The sequence below is a fragment of the Mobula hypostoma genome, chromosome 13 (assembly GCF_963921235.1).
Source record: "Mobula hypostoma chromosome 13, sMobHyp1.1, whole genome shotgun sequence".
Lineage (NCBI taxonomy): Eukaryota > Metazoa > Chordata > Chondrichthyes > Myliobatiformes > Myliobatidae > Mobula > Mobula hypostoma.
Genome location: NC_086109.1, coordinates 62,753,997 through 62,773,339, shown reverse-complemented (window position 1 = coordinate 62,773,339; position 19,343 = coordinate 62,753,997). Strand labels below are relative to the sequence as shown.

The 19,343-nt window shown below is 45.9% G+C and overlaps 1 long non-coding RNA gene across 1 annotated transcript in view; it reads left to right on the top strand.

Annotated features, from left to right (window-relative positions):
* Positions 1-19,110, top strand: part of LOC134355641 (uncharacterized) — a 55,682-nt gene extending 36,572 nt beyond the window's left edge. The window contains exons 2-3 of the long non-coding RNA XR_010020139.1: positions 16,297-16,340; positions 18,454-19,110. This is a non-coding gene — a long non-coding RNA (uncharacterized LOC134355641). The remainder of the gene's footprint in view (positions 1-16,296; positions 16,341-18,453) is intronic.
* The last annotated feature ends 233 nt before the right edge of the window (positions 19,111-19,343 follow it).

Here is a 19,343-nt window from a genome sequence, read left to right as displayed (position 1 = left end):
GGCTATCCTCAGGATTTATGAGTTGGTCCCGGAGGCATACCGGCAGAGGTTCCGGAATGCAAGGAAGCAGTGGGACCGCACGTATTTAGAGTTTGCCCGTGAGATGCAGACATATTGTGAGCGTTGGTGCACCTCGAAGGGGGTAGAGGGGGATTATGACAGACTGCTACAGCTGATCCTGATTGAGCAGTTTAAAGGTTGTGTCCCTGAGGGTATGAGACCCTACCTAGATGAGAAAGAGGCAGCCACGTTAGCCGCAACTGCTAAGTTAGCAGATGAGTATGCGTTGACGCATAAAATGAAGTTTTCCCCAAGTAAAGGCTACCAGAAGGGATGTCAGGACGGCAGGGAGAGTCCGCCAGAAAAGTCAGAAAGTAAGCCGGGGACTAGTGAGAAGGATAAGGTAGACCGGGAGCAGTCTGGTAGGAAGTCACCTGGGGTCATCTGTTATAATTGCGGGAAAGTCGGACACTTTGAGTCCAGGTGCTTTGCCCCAAAGAAGGAGACGGGAAAAGGAAAAACGGCGATTTTGACTGGATGTATCGAGCTGGTAAATGAACCACTAGGACAGGACAGGTCTGCCAAAGTTCAGGAAGAGCGCGAGAGGTTTATCTTGGCCGGATTGGTGTCGGTGAAGGAGGGGTTAAAACCAGTTCCAGTGCGGATCTGGAGAGACACGGGAGCGTGTCAGTCACTAATACTGAAGAGTGTATTAGAGTTTAGCTCAGAGACCCAGACTGGGGAGGTCAAGGTCAAAGGTATTGGGGAAGGGACAGAGGTCGTCCCTTTGCACCAGATACACTTACAAAGCAACCTGGACTCTGGACTAGTCACGATCGGGGTGAGGCCCGAATTACCAATGAAAGGTGTGGAAGTCTTGCTCGGTAATGACCTTGCCGGGGGAATCGTGTTCCAAGCAGCGAGACTGACAGGTCAGCCTGCCAGCATTGAGGCCCCGCCCATGGACTCACAGGTTCATCACGGGACTGCGGTAGTAAATTTAGCTGAGACGTTTCTGCCAGCCTTGTACGAGAAGGGGGTAGAAAGTGAAAAGGAGTGTAGTGAGACAAGAGGTAGTGAGGGAGCTGAGACAGACTTAGCATTAGCCAGGAAAGAATTTGTGCAGGCGCAGGAGCGGGACGAGGGGCTGATGGTTTTGGCTGAGACAGCTCTCTCTAACACAGAATTAACAAGGGAACTAGTAGGCTATTGTGTGGAGGAGGAAGTGCTAAGGAAGAAAGGGAAACCAAGTACCGTACCCGCAGATGAGGAATGGGGGGTGGTGCAAAAGAGTTATGGGGATGAGATTTTTAACCTGGCCCACAAGGTACCCCCCCGGTGGACATTTTGCGGTGCTGGAGGAAACAGTTGGTGGAATCATGAAAGAGGTTTACCGGCTGCCCAGGAGAAAGGATGTTATTGATTATGACCGACGCGAACTGAGACGGTCACAGGCTTTTGATATGCTAACAAACCTAGTCAGTGTTAGCGCAGAAATCAATGAAGCTAGGGTCCCCCTGATAAGAGAAAAAAAACATTTTGAAAAGATGAGTATGGTATCAACCAGATGGGAGGAGAAGGCTATTGTTTTGGCCAGCTCTGCTGATAAGGTCTCTCCCTTAATCCCCGAACAAAGCGACTCTTTAGGAGAAGTAATTAAACGACTCGCACACGTGTGTTTGATTGTCCCGAGGCGATGCAAAGAACTGGGACGTTGGGTGGTGCTTGTTACACTAGGGCAGCCTAGCGAGCAACAACCCTATAGAATGAGTAATTCAGTGACTAAGGGCTGACGAACACAGAGGTGTGTATTGGCGATGTAATACGGCTGTCTGAAGCCAGCTTGATAGTGAACCTTGAAAAAAATGAGTTCGGCCACACGAAGGTCACTTACCTGGGAATTGTGGTGACACAGGGGCAGCTGGCAGTGATGCAAGCTAAAGTGCAGGCTATCTCTGACATCCCAACCCCGACAGACAAGAGGGCCCCCAGAAGGCTCTTGGAGATGGTGGGGTACTGTAGGAAGTTTTGCAATAACTCTGCGGTTACTACCCCTCTCCCTCCTACTAAGCCCTTGCGAGAGAAAACTAAGTCGGAATGAGACGACCCTTGTTATTGTGGTCCGGGACGAAACCCAATGAGAGGCTACATTGATCGCAATTCATCAGTGTTTTTGGCCACTGTGAAGTTTGCTAAGTTGGAGCCTGGTCTAAGGGATTATTAATAACACATATAAAAGGAACAGAAAATGTGATGGCTGACTGTCTGTCCGGTGTTGACAAGTTCAAACTCACTGTATTAGCCAAATAGCTGATAAAGATGTATATTTGTGTGTATCAAATAATGTATTCATGTTTGTAATTTTTACCCCCAGTAAAAATCCTTAAAGGGGGGAAGTGTGACAAGAATACACATAGATTAAGATGTTAGCTGGCCTGTGCTGGCACCAGTAGGATCAGTAGTTGGTCTGCCGCCTGTCTTCAGGAGAGAGAGAGATAAGGAAAACAATGGAGCAGTGTTTGGAGATGTTAATGAAGGGGAAGGAGAGCTGTCAAGATCGGTTCCCCCTTTGAACCCCGAACTGTTTGAAGTGATGGACAGGCGATACCCCAGCAGGGGGATAAAAAGGGACAGGTTCACTAAGGCAAGACACACACGACACCCGAGGTAACGAGACCCTGGAAGCGGTGCGTCTCTCACAAGTCGGTGGGAAGTTTTGGAAGGCCGGTTGCGGGACCAGGCCATAGACGCACAGGGTGGAAAGGCACAATCAGCGGGAACCTGGTGTGTGTCCGCCCTTGCCTGGGTGCCAGATTCACCGCAGAGAAACGATCGTATCTGGAAACGAAGGGGTCACGGTCGGTGACCTCAGATGACATCACAAAGGGTGCGCACGAAAGCTGACTGCGAAGAATATCGAAGGTCTGTGTGGAAGCCGTTTTGAATATTCATTCGTTTTGCTCTCTCTCTCCTTCCCCCCACTGTCCATCTCCCACGGCAGCGATTACTGCGAACTGAACTGAACTAAATTGAACTGAACTTTGCGTCACTTTGAAACTGGTCACTTACCCCTAGACAACGATAGAGCTTGATTGATCCTGTTATCTTAATTCTGTGTACATGTGTGTTTATCATTGCTGAACTGTTGCATGTATTATCCTTTTGATTAGAGTACTGTGTTGCTTGTTTCTTTAATAAAACTTTCTTAGTTCTAGAATCCAGACTCCAACTGAGTGATCCATTTCTGCTGGTTTGGCAACCCAGTTACGGGGTACGTAACAGGTGCTTGCCAACAACCAGATAGCAACTATTGTGAGTTCTTATGTGCCAACTCTGACTCACATGGGTATGAAAAGGAGGCCTTCTGTGCTTGTCTAGATGGAACACCAATGAGCATCCCCAAGGAGGATAAGGTAATGTTGTAGTGGACTTCAATGCTAGGGTCAGTCAGGACTTCAACATCTGGAAGGGTACCAAAGGAAAGGAAGGAACTCAAATGAGTACTACTTCGCACCATATATGCTGAGCACAATCTTATCATCACAAACACTCTCTTCCACCAGAAAAGCAAATTCAAAACATCTTGGCAGCACCCCCAATCTACACAGTGGCATCTCATTGACTATGTCATTGTCCAAGATAGGAACTAGCATGATGTGAATACCACAAAGGCCACAATTGGAACAGATGACTGTTGGACAGATCATCACCTGATCCACTCCACCATGTCCATCAGACTCATGAAAAAGAGAAGGGTCCACGAATAGCGGAATAGGACAAGACTAAAACAAGACCCTGCTTGACACTGCTACCCAACAGCACCTTCAGGGCTTATTTGGAGAAAAACCTCCAACAGGACTATCTGGAGGATATCAAAGAACACTGGGGTCTGCTTAAATCCACCATCGTCGATACCTGCAAAAACATCCTTAGGTACATCAGGATACATTTGATGATAACGGCATGAACATATAACAACTTATCTCCAAGGAAAAGAAAGTCTTTTGTGCTTGGCAGCAAGGTCAAACTAGAACCTTACTCCAGAGCCAAGGCAAATGTACCACAGAGGGTGAGGGAGGTAAATAATTCTTGGTGGATTGAGAAAGCCCTGGAAATCCAGAGACTGACAGACTCTAGTCACACAAGGGGATTCTTTAGCGCCAAAGCAGTCTATGGTCCAAGTTGCTGTGGATTAAACCCACTGCACTCAGAGAGTATGAAGAACTTGCCAAAGGGTTGAAAGGATATCAGTGATCAATGAAACAGCTTTTTCAAGAACATCTTAACTGTATCTGCACTGCTGAATCAGTGTTTACTAACCAAATACTTCAGAGACCTGTGAAAGATGACATGGGGGAACCTTCCGGTATGAAAGAACCTCTGGTCCTGATTGGATCCCAGCAGAGATCCTCAAGGAATGATCAGCACCCCTGCACCACGTACATGCCCTGCTCCTGAAGTGACCATATTCAAGAAGAGGGACAAAGCAGATTGTGGCAATTACAGAGCCATCTCCATCCTGTCAGCAACAGACAAAGTACTTGCACATATCCTTGTCAACCAACTCCTTCCGCTCTCTGAAGAAGTACCCCCTGAATCACAGTGTGGTTTCTGCCCATCTAGAGGTACCATAGACATGATCTTCACAGCACACCAATTACAAGAAAAATGCCATGAACAAAGAAAATCCTTGTACTTAACGTTCATAGATTTGACAAAGGCATTTGATACAGTAGACCACCCAGCTCTCTGGTGTATGCGACAAAGTCACGGCTGCCCTGACAAATACTTATGAATACTGAGGATACTTCTTGATGGCATGTCACCCACAGTACTCAGCAAACATGGCATTGAATCAGAATCCATCACTGTTAAGATAGGAGTTAGACAGAGCCTCATCATTGCACCCATGCTATTTGTCATCCTTTACCTTGTTGGCCAAAACCTGCCACAGGGAATCCCAATCATGTACCGAATGGACAACAGGCTTTTCATCCTCAGCTGGTTCAAGCCCAAGAGCAAGGTCAGCACCATGACTATCTTGGAGCTCAGTATACAGATGACTACGCCATTGCAGCACTCTCTGAAGAAGGCCTCCAATGCCAAGACATATGGACTCCTGGGTCTTGTTTTGAATTTAATAAAGACACAGGGCCCACATCAGCCACCACCCGGCCAGCCATTTATCCAGCCCTCTGTAAAATCTGACGATATTGCCCTTGAATGTGTAGACCACTTTCCCTACCTTGGCAACATTCTCTGCTCAAAACAGACATTGACTCAGAGAACAACAGGAATTCTGCAGATGCTGGAAATTCAAGCAACACACATCAAAGTTGCTGGTGAACACAGCAGGCCAGGCAGCATCTCTAGGAAGAGGTACAGTTGACGTTTCAGGCCGAGACCCTTCGTCAGGACTCAGAGATTAGCCATTGCCTGAGTAGTGCTAAAGGAGCCAAAGTAAGCTTCAGGAATAGAGTCTTTGAAGACCACCGCCTACAGGAAAGAAACAAAACTTCTGATCTATAGAGCAGTCATCCTTCCTACCCTACTGCATGGAGCTGAATCACAAACCATCTCAGACATCCCACCCCGCAAAAACTCATTTCAGGGAGGTAGCACCCCCGCCCCCCGCAACCCCATATCCCACACCTCCCCGTCGACCTCCAAGGGTGTATGTAATACTTTGTTTAGTGATTTTGTCTAATCTGTAAACCAAGTTGGGTATATACAGAAAATGTGACATTAAAATATGTACTTATATTATATTATCATGTTTATTCTATTACAACTTTAAGCAAGTCTACAAGGAGTTTGGCCTCATCACGTAGGACATCAATAGAGTAGCTCCTTAGCAGCTAGCCAGCTAGTTTAAATAACGTTAGCTACGCTAGTGAATGAATGACACCTGTTAAACTCACCTCAACATGTCTTTTACATTTTAACCCATCATGGGCAATAGAAAAGTCACTGTTGCAAACAGTGCAGCGAACAACGCTGTCATTATTTTTGAGGTCGACTGTAAAGCCTGCCCACAGAGAAAACTGATAGGTCTACTTAGCACGAAGAGAGACCAATCAGGATGCTTGCGCTCGCTCTCGCTCTCAAAAAAATCTATTTCCGGGATTTTGTATATAATTTCCAGGTGTCAGGGAGCCGCTATCAATATGCGGGAGACTCCCGGAACTTCCAGGAGAGGTGGGATGTCTGCTACTATATAGACACCTGAAAACCCTGCAACAATGCCACCAAAGAACCTTATGGAAGATTTTCAACCAAAAGAAAATCTGCAGATGCTGGAAATCCAAAGCAACACACACAAAATGCTGGAGGAACTCAGCAGGCCGGGCAGCATCTATGGAAAAGATGAAACAGAAACATTGACTGTTTACTCTTTTCCATAGACGTTGCCCGGCCTGCTGAGTTCCTCCAGCATTTTGTGTGTGTTGCTTGGATTTCCAGCATCTGCAGACTGGAAATCCAAGCAATACACAGGAGGTCTGGAGAAAAAAGATGAGAAGTCAGAGTAAGAAGGTGGGATTAGGGAAGGAAGAAGTATAAGGTAGGTGACAGGTGAAACTGAGAGAGGGAGAGGGTGAAGTAAAGAGTTGGGAAGTCAATTAGGGAAAGAGATGAAGATCTGGAGAAGAGTAATCTGAAAGGAGAGCCAGAAGGCCATGGAAGAAAGGGACGGGAGAGGAGCACCAGAAGGAAATGATGGGCAGGTAGGGAGATAAGGTGAGACAGGGAAATGGAAATGGGGAATGGTGAAGGGGAGGGTCGGACAATTACTGGATGTTCAAAAAATCAATGTTCATATCACCAGGTTGGTGACATGGACCAGGATGGAATATAATGTATTGTTCCTCCAACCTGAGTGTGGCCTTATTGTGGCAATAGAGAGGGCCATGGACTGACATGTCGGAATGGGAATGGGAAGTAGAATTAAAAAGGGTGACCGCCGGGAAATCCCAATTTTTTTGGCAGATGGAATGTTGGTGCTCAGTAAAGTGGTCTCCCAATCTACATCGGGTATCACCGATATATAGGAGGCCACACCAGGAGCAGTGAATACAGTAGATTACCCCAAAAGACCACAGATAAAGTGTCACCTCACCTGGATGGACTGTTTGGGGTCCTGAATCGTAGTGAGAATAGAGGTGTAGGGTCCGGTGTGGCACTTGTTCAGAACTAAGGAGACATCCTCCTTCTTCAAAGAAAGGAGCTTCCCTTCCACATCAACACTGCCCTCACCCACATCTCTTCCATTTCGCACACATCTGCTCTCACCCCATCCACCCACCACCGCACCAGGGATAGGGTTCCTTTTGTCCTCAGCTACCACTCCATTCAGCACATAATTCTCCATAACTTCAGCAATCTCCAACGGGATCCCACCACCAAGCACATCTTTCCCTCCACCCCACTTTCTGCTTTCCGCAGTGATCACTCCCTACGCGACTCCCTTGTCCATTCTTCCCTCCCCACTGATCTCCCTCCTGGTACTTATCCTTGCAAGCAGAACAAATGCCACACTTCTTCCTTCACTACCATTCAGGGCCCCAAACAGTCCTTCCAGGTGAGACAACACTTCACCTGTGAGTCTGTTTGGGTCAATTTTTACAAGAAAGAACACAATTAGAACAAAGCAGATGTCCATTTTGGTGCAAAGGGATCAAAGTATTGCTAAACTCTGGTGATTAGGGTTGTGATGGCTGGTTCAAGAAATGAATGGCTGAAGGGAAGTAGCTTTTCATTGACGTGCAATGAATGAGGAATCTCACCACCAATTCATTATTGTAGTATTTTCGCCCACTTTAATTATTGCAGGGACATTGAACCTTTACCAAAAAGTTGAATCTTGCAATAGCAATGATCTAAAACCGAAATCCAATCATGACCAAATCATTATGGCCCGGTGAATTATGGTGTTAATCCACCTGCCTGTTGTTATTGAATTAAACTAAGCTCAGTTTTGAAGTCTCAATTACGGTATTAACATTTCAGAAAGAGCAAGCTACGTTTCTGCCCTCACACATCAGGACAGCCTATTTATTTATTTATGTGTTTGTTTGTTTGTTTGTTTGTTTATTTATATAGATAGGTAGATAGATACTGTGCAGAATAAGCCCTTCCAGCCCTTTGAACTGTACCACCCAGCAATCCCCCAATTTAATCTGAGCCGAATCAAGAGACAATTTACAATGATCAATTAACCTGTCAACTGGTACATCTTTAGACTTTAGGAGGAAACCAGAGAGCTCGGAGGAAACCCACGTGATCACGGGAAGAACGCATAAACTCCTTACGGGCAGTGGTGGGAATTGAACCCAGTTCTCTGGTACTGTAAACCATAGTGATAACCACTATGCCACCACGCCAACAGCAATGAGAAGAATGCTTTTCTAAGAGAGAGTGTAGGATTCAGGAGGTGAGCACTGCTATTGTAATCAACTTTGCTCAGTGAGAGCACCTTTGCCTCTAAACTCAGAAATCCATCTGTTCAGCATCCATTTCAAAGCCTTAAGTTGGGTTGAAATTCCTGCATAATGGTGACTTTCGGAGTTTGATACCTAACCAAGATCCAAGACTGGAAGAAGACTGTATTAAAGGTGCTGTATAAATAGGAGGTGTTGTTGTAATGCTTCTATGCTCACTTCTTCCTTTGCACAGTTTGACCTCCTCCCCAGACTTAATTAAGATTATGAGTGATTTTATTGTATTATTGTTTACAAGGCTGTTCTTATCTTGTCAGCAAAGCAGACTGCATATTAACTGGATTTATTAAAACACCACACTGCCTCAGCACAGGTATTAAACTTGGGCTGCCCAGTTACTGGTAAAGATCACCCCTTCTTGGCCATGAGTAATCAATGAGCATTAAAATCACTTTGCATTGTTAGTGCTGGCAGTTCTGAAAACACTGCCACAATAGAGGAAGTGGCTCATTTACTCTCATTGGACAGTTATAAATTCTAAAGCTTGGGATTTTACTTTGTTTGCAGGTTATGACACCAATCCATTAAGCTTACTTATCCTTCATGATGCATTTAGTTAACTGTTGTGTTCAAACCAGAGCAGGCTACTGCTTGAATCTTAATTATTTTCTTAACTGCGATCACACAGTGGCCGATAGTTTTAACAATCATTCTGAGCCTCCCTGGATCCCTCCCACGGCAGGCCTCTTCTGTTCTACCCTGTTCACTCTCAGGGAATGAGTTCACTAAATCCAGACTGACTGATTTACTCAGCCAATCAGCCAGTTGATTCCACGCATCTGTCATGCACCATAAGCACTAACCTTCTGCTGATCCCTTTTTATTATCCCCACCTCCACATGAACGACCCCCAGATTCTATATCCTAACTCCATACTACAACTCACAGTGGCCAATAATCCACTGACCAGTCAGTCTGGGGAAGTGGAAGGAAAGTGAAGCACCCGAGGAAAATCCACATGCTCACAGGGAGAACATGCAAACTCCATGCAGACAGAGGTTAGGGTGGAACCTGGGTGACTGAACCAATGAGGCAGTGGAATTACAGGCTATGCCTTTGAGGTTAGATATCTGCACACCAGTCACACAGCTGCTCCATGAAGAGAACAGAAGTCCTATCGCACTTACCTACAGTGGTCTCATATTCCTTCTGATCCCTTTCTATTCATCTGCCTTTCCAATCAATTCTTTAATGTTGACATAGTTTCTGCCTTTGCTATCAATCCTTGGAATGAATCCCACAACCTCACAAGCCTGTTTCAACATCTCTCCTATTTTCTTGATAATATTACCGTTCATCTTTTATCAGTTGTGGTAAACCATATATATATGTTGTAACTGGGTTACCTGTCTGGGCACGCCCCTCTGCTGACTGCCCCTGCGGCTCCTCCCACAGAGTCCTGTATAAAGGCTATTGGGCCATGGCTCCTCCTCTCAGTCTAGGGGCAGACTCTCAGCATGCTGGAGGTCACATTTTACTGCGAATAGAAGTCTTTCAGTATTTACTCTACTTCCAGTCTTTTGGAGTTATTGATGGTGCATCAATTTTATTTGCAGTAATTTTAATGCATGGAACGAACTCTGAGACCCGACAAGTTAGACCTCGACCCACAAACACCTGAAGCTGGAAACACTTTCGAGCTCTGGCTGGCTTGCTTCGAATCATACCTAGAGGCGATTAAAGCGACCGACTCCACAGCAAAGCGCAGAGTTCTCCTCTCCAGGGTCAGTCCACGGGTCTACTCAATGATCAGAGACCAGCCGAGCTACGACGGCACGATGAGCGCACTCAAAGGACAATACCTGAGGCCGGTAAACACCGTCTATGCGTGCCATCGCTTAGCGATGCAGCAGCAGCAGCCCGGGGAATGGAGTGCTGAGTTTGTCCGGGCACTACGGACGCTCGTACGGACCTGCGGCTGCCAGGGGCTGACAGCAGAACAGCATGCGGAGCTCCTAGTGAGAGACGCCTTCTTCACGGGGACCAGGTCAGTGTATGTGCACCAGCGGCTGCTGGAAAAAGCTGATCTTACCTTATGTTCGGCGATCGAGTTGGCCGACACACTGGAGGCCGCTCTGCACAACTCTGAGGCTCTCCAGGCACGCGATCCCCCGATGGCCTCGTGGGCGCCGCAGACCCCGCAACCCGCCAGCGAATCGACCTCGGCTGCTGCCAGTCGCAAGTCCGTGAAGTGCTACTTCTGCAGACTCGAGAAGCACCCCTGGAAACGCTGCCCGGCTGGAGAAGCTACCTGCTCCAGCTGCGGAAAGAAGGGCCACTTCGCCAAGGTCTGTAAGTCCAAACTGCAAGCCAGATCGAGCAGCGCTGCATGCGAGACATGGGGATCACCATCTTGCCTGCCGCCATCTTACCTGCACGCCACCACCACGTGCGAGACATGGACGTCGCCACCTTTCCTGCACGCTGCCACCACGTGCGAGGCATGGGGGCGGCCATCTTGGTCTGCACCACCTTCCACCGCCTACGACCAACAGGCACTCACGGGGCACCCAACCGCGCTGGACCAAGACAGTAACTCAACCCTGGCCTCTGTGACCCTCGACCAAAGCGCTCCCCACCAGCTCGCAAGGTCAATGATGGACATCCTGGTGAAGGGGCGCAGGACAAGCTGCCTGTTTGACACGGGCAGCAAGGAGAGTTTTATCCACCCAGACACGGTGTAGCATTGCGGACTCGCGATACGGCCGGTAAGTCAGAGGGTCGCCATGGCTTCCGGGTCGCATACAACAGACATCCAGGGGGGTTATGTAGCAACGCTAGTGGTGCAGGGCACAGAATATCGAGACTTTATGTTACTGGTCATGCCTCAACTGTGTGCCCCTGTGCTATTGGGGCTCGACTTCCAGAGCCACCTGAAAAGCGTGACAATGGAGTATGATGGGCCCCTCACACCAATCACTGTCATAAATCTTCAGTTTTGTAGGAATACGTCACATAGCCCGCTACTGACCACCCACACACACCGACCCGCACATCCCACCCAACATCATGCCAACAGCTGCACTACCGACACCACTTGCGGCCTCTCCACCCTCAAGATCCCTCCCCCACCGCTGTTCACCAACCTGACCCCCGACTGTAAACCTGTGGCAACTAAAAGCAGGAGGTACAGCACGGAGCATAAAGCCTTCATTAAGTCGGAGGTGCAGCGGCTGCTCAGGGAGGGGGTCATTGAGGCAAGCACAAGTCCTTGGAGGGCGCAGGTGGTCGTTGTTCGGAACGGGGAGAAGAATAGGATGGTCGTGGACTATAGCCAGACCATCAATAGGTTCACACAGCTCGACGCATACTCTCTACCCCGCATCGCGGATATGGTCAATCAAATAGCACAGTACAGGGTGTACTCGACCATAGACCTAAAATCCACTTACCATCAGCTCCCTATCTGCCAGGAGGACCGCCCTTACATCGCCTTCGAGGCAGACGGCAGGCTTTATCACTTCCTGCGCGTCCCCTTTGGTGTCACGAATGGTGTATCTGTCTTCCAGAGGGCAACGGACCGGATGATGGACCAGTGCCAACTGAAGGCCACGTTCTCATATCTGGATAACATCACGATCTGTGGTCACGACCAGCAAGATCACGACAACAACCTCCAAAAATTTCTCCAAGCGGCCAAAGCTTTCAATCTCACCTATAACAAGGACAAATGTGTCTTCGGGACCACCCGACTTGCTAACCTTGGGTGTGTCATGGAGAATGGAGTCATTGGCCCTGACCCCAACTGTATGCGCCCTCTGTTGGAACTCGCTCTTCCCAACACCCTCAGAGCCCTCAGAAGGTGCCTGGGCTTCTTTTCATATTACATCCAATGGGTCCTTAACTACGCAGACAAGGCCCGGCCCCTAGTCAAGTCCACCACATTCCCCCTCTCAGCCGAGGCCCGCGCGGCCTTCAGCCGCATAAAAGGGGACATTGCCAAAGCAGCAATGCATGCGGTGGATGAGTCCATTCCCTTCCAAGTGGAGAGTGACGCCTCTGACTTTGCACTGGCTGCTACCCTCAACCAGGCGGGAAGACCAGTGGTGTTCTTTTCCCATACTCTTCAAGGCCCTGAAATTCAGCACTCTCCAGTGGAGAAAGAGGCCCAGGCCATAGTGGAAGCTATTAGGCACTGGAGGCACTGTCTCCTCGGCAAAAAGTTCACCCTGCTGACTGACCAGCACTCAGTTGCATTCATGTTTAGTAACCAACAGCGGGGCAAAATCAAAAATGATAAAATTCTGAGGTGGAGAATCGAACTCTCCACTTTAAACTATGACATCACGTACAGGCCTGGGAAGCTCGATGAGCCGTCTGATGCCTTATCCCTGGGAACATGCGCCAGCGCGCAGATCGACCAGCTATACGCCCTACGTGTAGATTTTTGCCACCCAGTGGTCACCCGGCTTTTCCACTTCGTGAAAGCCTGGAACCTGCTTTACTCCCTTGAGGAGATCAGGATGATGACCAGGGACTGCCAAGTCTGCGCAGAGTGCAAACTGCACTTCTACCGACCCGAAAAGACACCACTCATCAAGGCCACCCACCCCTTTGAGCGACTGAGTGTTGACTTTAAGGGCCCCCTTCCCTCCACCGACCGCAATGTGTACTTTCTTAATGTTATCGACGAGTACTCGCGGTTCCCCTTTGCCATCCCCTGCCCCGATACCACTACCACGTCAGTTATAAAAGCCCTGCGCAAGCTCTTCACTCTGTTCGGATACCCATGCTATATCCACAGTGACAGAGGGTCCTCGTTTATGAGTGACGAGCTGCGCCAATACGTGCTGGCTTGGGGAATTGCAACTAGTAGGAGCACGAGCTATAATCCCCGGGGGAATGGACAGGTAGAGAAGGAGAATGCCACAGTGTGGAAAGACACACTCTTAGCCCTCAGGTCAAAGGGACTGCCGGTCTCCTGCGGGCAGGAGGTCCTTCCCGAGGCACTCCACTCCATCCGCTCCCTGTTATGTACGTCCACCAATGCCACCCCTCATGAGCGACTCTTTTCTTTTCCCAGAAAGTCGACCACTGGGACCACCCTACCAACTTGGCTGATGTCCCCGGGGCCAATGCTGCTCTGGAAACATGCGAGGAGCAATAAATACTCCCCGATGGTCGAGAGGGTTCACTTACTTCATGCGAACCCCCAGTATGCCTATGTGGTTTTACCTGATGGGCGGGAGGACACGGTCTCCATCCGCGACCTGGCGCCCGCAGGAGCACCGGGCCCCTACCCTGAACACTCCGTGGTGACTATTGACCCCGTACCCACCGATGTATGTACCTACGAGACACCGTGCACCCCAAACCCTATACAGACACCACACGACACTCCCATACCGGGCGCGACGCACACGCACGAGGGATTACCGACGCCTAACGTGCTGGCACCTGAAGTCAGGCCGGAGCCAGCACAACCACCATCGCCGGTGCTACGTAGGTCACAGCGACGGACTCAACTGCCTGATAGACTTAACCTGTAAATATACTTGTTTTAAATATCGTCAGTCACTTCATCCCGTGGGACTCTTTTAAAAAAAAGGAGGGGTGAATGTGGCAAACCATATATATGTTGTAACTGGGTTACCTGTCTGGACACGCCCCTCTGCTGACTGCCCCTGTGGCTCCTCCCACAGATTACTGAATAAAGGTGATTTCGCCTTGCCCCTCCCCCTCAGTCCAGGGGCAGACACTCAGCATGCTGGAGGTCACATTTTACTGCGAATAAAAGCCTTTCAGTATTTACTCTACTTCCAGTCTTTTGGAGTTATTGATGGTGCATCATCGGTGGTTTCTCATCTTCATCCCCCAAACATGAAATTCTCCTTCTGTCTATCTTAGAACGTTACAGCATTCTTAGCCATGGTGGATTTAAAATATGAAAGAAAATGTCGAAGTCGAGAGGGTTAAGGACAGTGGAAGCAGGCAGATCAATTGTCTTTGGAAACAATGCTTGGAGATGGAGGCTGCCATTTTGTGGAACTGTTTTATGTCCTCCATTTTGTGAGATGAAGTTGTTTTGCTTTCTGTGTTTTAAAGTTGACACAACGACGCTTGAGGTAATTTGCTGAACTAGAGCTCTTTCCAAAGAAGTTGTTTGTGAGGTATTCTTTGATATAATATAACAAGCAGGTTTGTGAAAGTCAGTGTTGGTGCCTGCCTGGAATGATTTGAGCTGGTTACTGAAGAGAACATAGAGCCATAAATTCCCCACTCTCAGTTACTGGGAAGAGGGCAATAAATGGATGCTGGCCTGGAGTAGAGCCAATAAAAAGGTGTCAAAGGTCAATCATAAGTGACATTTAAGATAATTAAATGAGCTTTGATTAATTATGAGTTGTGTAGTGAGTTTCCTGACCCAGTTCCATTGACAAATGGTCAACAACATAGTACAGCCTCTTCAACCATGTGGGAGGGAGGGGTTAGATTGATCTTAGAGTTGGTTGTGCCAACCCTTTAACCTACGCTAAGATCAATCTAACCCGTCTCTCCCACATTGCACTACAATTTTCTTTCATCAATATATCTATCTAAAAGTACCTTAAATATCTCTTATATATCTACCTCTACCACCACCCTGGCAGTATGCAGCTACCACTGTCCTGTGAGATGTGAAAAAACTATATCTGACATCCTTCCCATACTTTTCCTCAAACACCTTAAAGTTATGTCTGCAGATATCCTGTCCCACCTTTCCATGATTTTAAACGCATCCATCATCATGCTCCATTCTTCTGATAGGACAGGCCACAGTATTTTGATTTGTCTTTTGTTACCTCATGCCAGGAAGCATCCACGATATCAGTGTGTGGGAGTGAACATACAAGCCTGGTGCAAGTCTCTCCAAGTGATTTAGAAGGAAGTTGACAAAGATGTAGATAAATGCAATGAAGTTACTACCTTTGATTGATTGCTGCAAAATACATAAACATTTTGTTAATCCACTGTAAACAGATCAAGGAAAGAAACTACATTGCCAAATCCCATATGTTTCAAGCTATTGAAAGTCAGCCTCCCATATTCAGTCATGTGTGACATAGAACATTGTAACACCAAACCGAATAAAGCTAATTATTCCTAAATCCAAATTTAAATTTAAAATATTCTAATTATTCCTAAATTCTAATTAATCCTGTCCCTCTTCCGCACACACTGACTACATCCCTCCCTGCTTTGCATATTCATGCTCCTGTATAAGACAGTCTCTTAAACATCCCTGTTCTATCTTCCTATACCACCACACCTAGTAGAGTATTCCAGGCCACCATTTTCCATGGAAAAACTTCCCCGGTATATCCCCTTTCTGCTTTCCCCCTTTTGTCTTATATACATTGATACCATTCAGCCTTCCAATTGATCTTTTCCAGTCTTTTCCCATGTTCCAAGTTGCAATGCCAACAGCACCATCGTAGATAGTAGCAGGCCCTCAGTGTTATTTCTCACAGTACTCTCAATTTGGAGTGCTTAGAAGATGTCCTTGGTGATTACTGATCCTTAAAGACCACCCGCTGTTGCCATTAGATAGACTTTTCCATTTGACTTACTCAGCAGCTTGTAAACTTTGACTTCCTCCAGTGTTGAACACCAAGAACTGAATGCTGAACACCCAGCAAAATTATTGACTCTCGCTTTATTTCAATGTTCTATTGAAAAGTGAAAATCGCCCTGTTCTTCTGGATATTGACAGACTGGAACATTTTCATGTTGTTCTGCTCGTTAAATATGACTTTTGAGACGATGCCATTTAAATGAAATGTGGAAAGGATGTGAGATTTGTTTTTTTTGTCTTCAGAAGGGAATGAGCCTAGGATCTATTGCACAGCTGGAAGAGCCAAGGTAATAACAATTTTCATTTCATTGAATTATCTTTTCCATCCATTTCCATTTTAAAGTAAATTATTGCTGTGATATAATATAATTGCTGTGCTGTAATATAATCCCTTTTGTAAACAACTTTAAAAGAAGTCGGGCTCCCCTTTGCTGAATGTACTTTACATTATTGTATTGCTTTACACAGTAATGATGTAGATGATATCCTTTTGTGTCACTTTCTGAATATACTGTCACCCAACCTTAATTAGTTTTGTTTCCTTCAACGATGCTTAACATGCATTGAAGAACAGTAACCATACATCAAAAAATATCTACCTTTCCAGCCGGGTGGCAGCTATTCCAATAGCTCAGCATTCCCAAATTTTCCAACTATTTGCAAATCCTAGAGATTGTTATCTGAACTCTGGTAATGGACAGTCACCAGCTTAACCTTCCAGAAGGTTTTGAGTTCAGATATAACTCTCCAGACATGAACACTCATTGCAGATTGTCACTTCAGTAGAGTCCTAACAATGTATAGCAGTGTCCTGTCTTTCAGATGACATATTATCAAAAGGCTTTGTCCACTCTCTCAAGTCGTGGTACTGTTTCAAAGATAATCAATGATGTATTATTCTCCCTTGTACCCAGACCAAGGGGATAGAATGAAGAGGCATGAAAATCATTGTAAAAGTTTACTTAACCTTGCTGAGAGCACAATAGGATTCAGTTCTGGTCACCACATTATAGAGCAAACAGACAAGACAAACTAGTGAAGGTGCAGAAATGTTAGAGTCTACACATCAGGAGAGAATGAACATTTCCCTCTTGACAAAGGAAGGCTGACAGATGATAGTGCAGGTCTTTAAATTAAGAAACGCCTTGAAAGAGTGGATAGTGACAGAATGTTTCCACTTTGCAGAAGGGCATAGGACAGACACTGTCACTATAGTGCTTCGAAAAATCATGTCGGGTAGTCAGGAGGATTTTTTTTATATGTCAAGACAAATTTTATTCATAATAGAAGAATGCCTTTACATTCTTCCATTCATAGTCAATGCTTTCAGTACTGTTCTATTACCTCCCCACTCATCAATAGCACTGTTGCCACCGATGTGCCCTCCCCACCCCCATCCCCCACCAGGGTGATATACTAATAATTAAGGGCCTCCTCATCCAACCCAGCCACACCCTCTCAAGCAGTGGAAGAACTGTGCTCTTTCTTGACCGAGACCAGAACTGCTCCATAAGCTTTGAGTATAAGGTGTATATTAGAGCAATTTGGTTAGCTGCACTCTCCACTTTCCTACCACAGCCCCTTTCAGACACTGAATCAGCTCCTTTCGCAAGGCTCAGAGCAAATTGATTATCAAATTACGTAGACGTCATCAACAACTCTAAGATTCATTTTCTTGCAGGTGTTCACAGTAGAACAGATTAATTCTCAACAGGATCAATGAAAAACTACACACAAAGATTTACAAACAACCAATGTGCAAAAGGCAAACTATGCAAACACAAAAAAACAAATAATAATAATAAAAATAACAATAATAATAATAATAATAAATAGTAAGTCAGTAATTCAGAGGATTTGTTAATTGGAACACCTCAGGACCAAGGGAATAAAGACCTTCATATTCACCAAATCTCTGGTTTCCCCAGTGATTTACTCCAGTCAGAACACTTCTCAAGAGGAAAAGCATTTTTGAACAGAGGGTGGGGTGGTAGTGGAGACAAATTCAGTGGTTAACTTCACTCATCACAATACTGTACTGATTCCATAACCTATGAACTCATTTTCAAAGACTCTTAGTCCATTGGTTAATCAGGGCAGACGCTTATTCGGGACAACTCTTAAGGAACAAAAACTAATCAAGAAAATAGCTGGGATTCTCTTCACTTATTTGGGACACCATGCTGCTTAATTGGGATAGGAGAATGTTGCTGAATAGTTTCTAACTAGCCACAGTTGCAAGCACTTGTGTAGCTATTAGACATTACACCATCCCTGAGCAATTAGTTTTTAAATAGTGTCTGTTGCATGTGTTTCTGTTCAAAAAGCAATGATTTTTGTCACTGATAATTTGTGAGAAATAAGCAATAAGATCATTCAAAACTGTTTTGCTCACTGCAGTTTCAAGGATTCAGGTTTGAAGATGCCAGAAACGGCCAGAAGTAAAAATGTAACAATTTCACTACTTACCACAAGTTAGGACCTACAAAGAATTTTAAGGTATCGACAATCATCTTGAATGCTACAATGAAAATGAAGATTTGAACAATGCATTCATTGAAAGCATTGTATGAACTTTTAGGGAGTATTCTGAAGTTATGTGACTATAACAGATTTTAATTCAAACAAGAGCCAGTCTTCATTTCTGATTGTAAGTATAAGTAGGTTCAGGAATCTTACAATTAGTCTTGAATTTTTATTGTAAATTGCAAGCAGTAAAATGCAGTTAAAAGCGCACAGAGTAAGAGATACGGTGTGCAAAATGGTGACAATGATACATTTGCATTTGTATAAATCAAACATTAGGACAATGGGGTTGTGTTACTTGCCCTGCATCAACTATGGGTTTAAGGAATTTGCACCATTGCAAATGTAAATAAGGTCAGAGAAATGTCCCAGACAAGGTATATGAACATTCAGAGGTGTCTGGAAATTGTAGGTTCGCAACTTGAAGGAAGCATTGTCAACCAGAAATATTGAGCTTAATGATGTCATTGTAACTATTGAAGCTATATGAATCACCCGCGGTTACCATTGATCTTAAGGGTATAAAATGTGATGTGCTTTGAGATTATGAGCCTCTACGGAGAGTGTTTCCAGAATGGTGCCTGCTTGTTGTGATGATTAAAGACGTCTATATCACCAGCTTCAGGTTCTCTCCAATGACTTTAATTACAGTCACAAAATTTGGGGCTCATATTGGATACATTTGTGGCCCACTTTGTGGCCAGTGACTTCAGCAATCTAAGGAAGGAAGTATTTTTTAAAGTATAGCACCAAAATTAAATCTG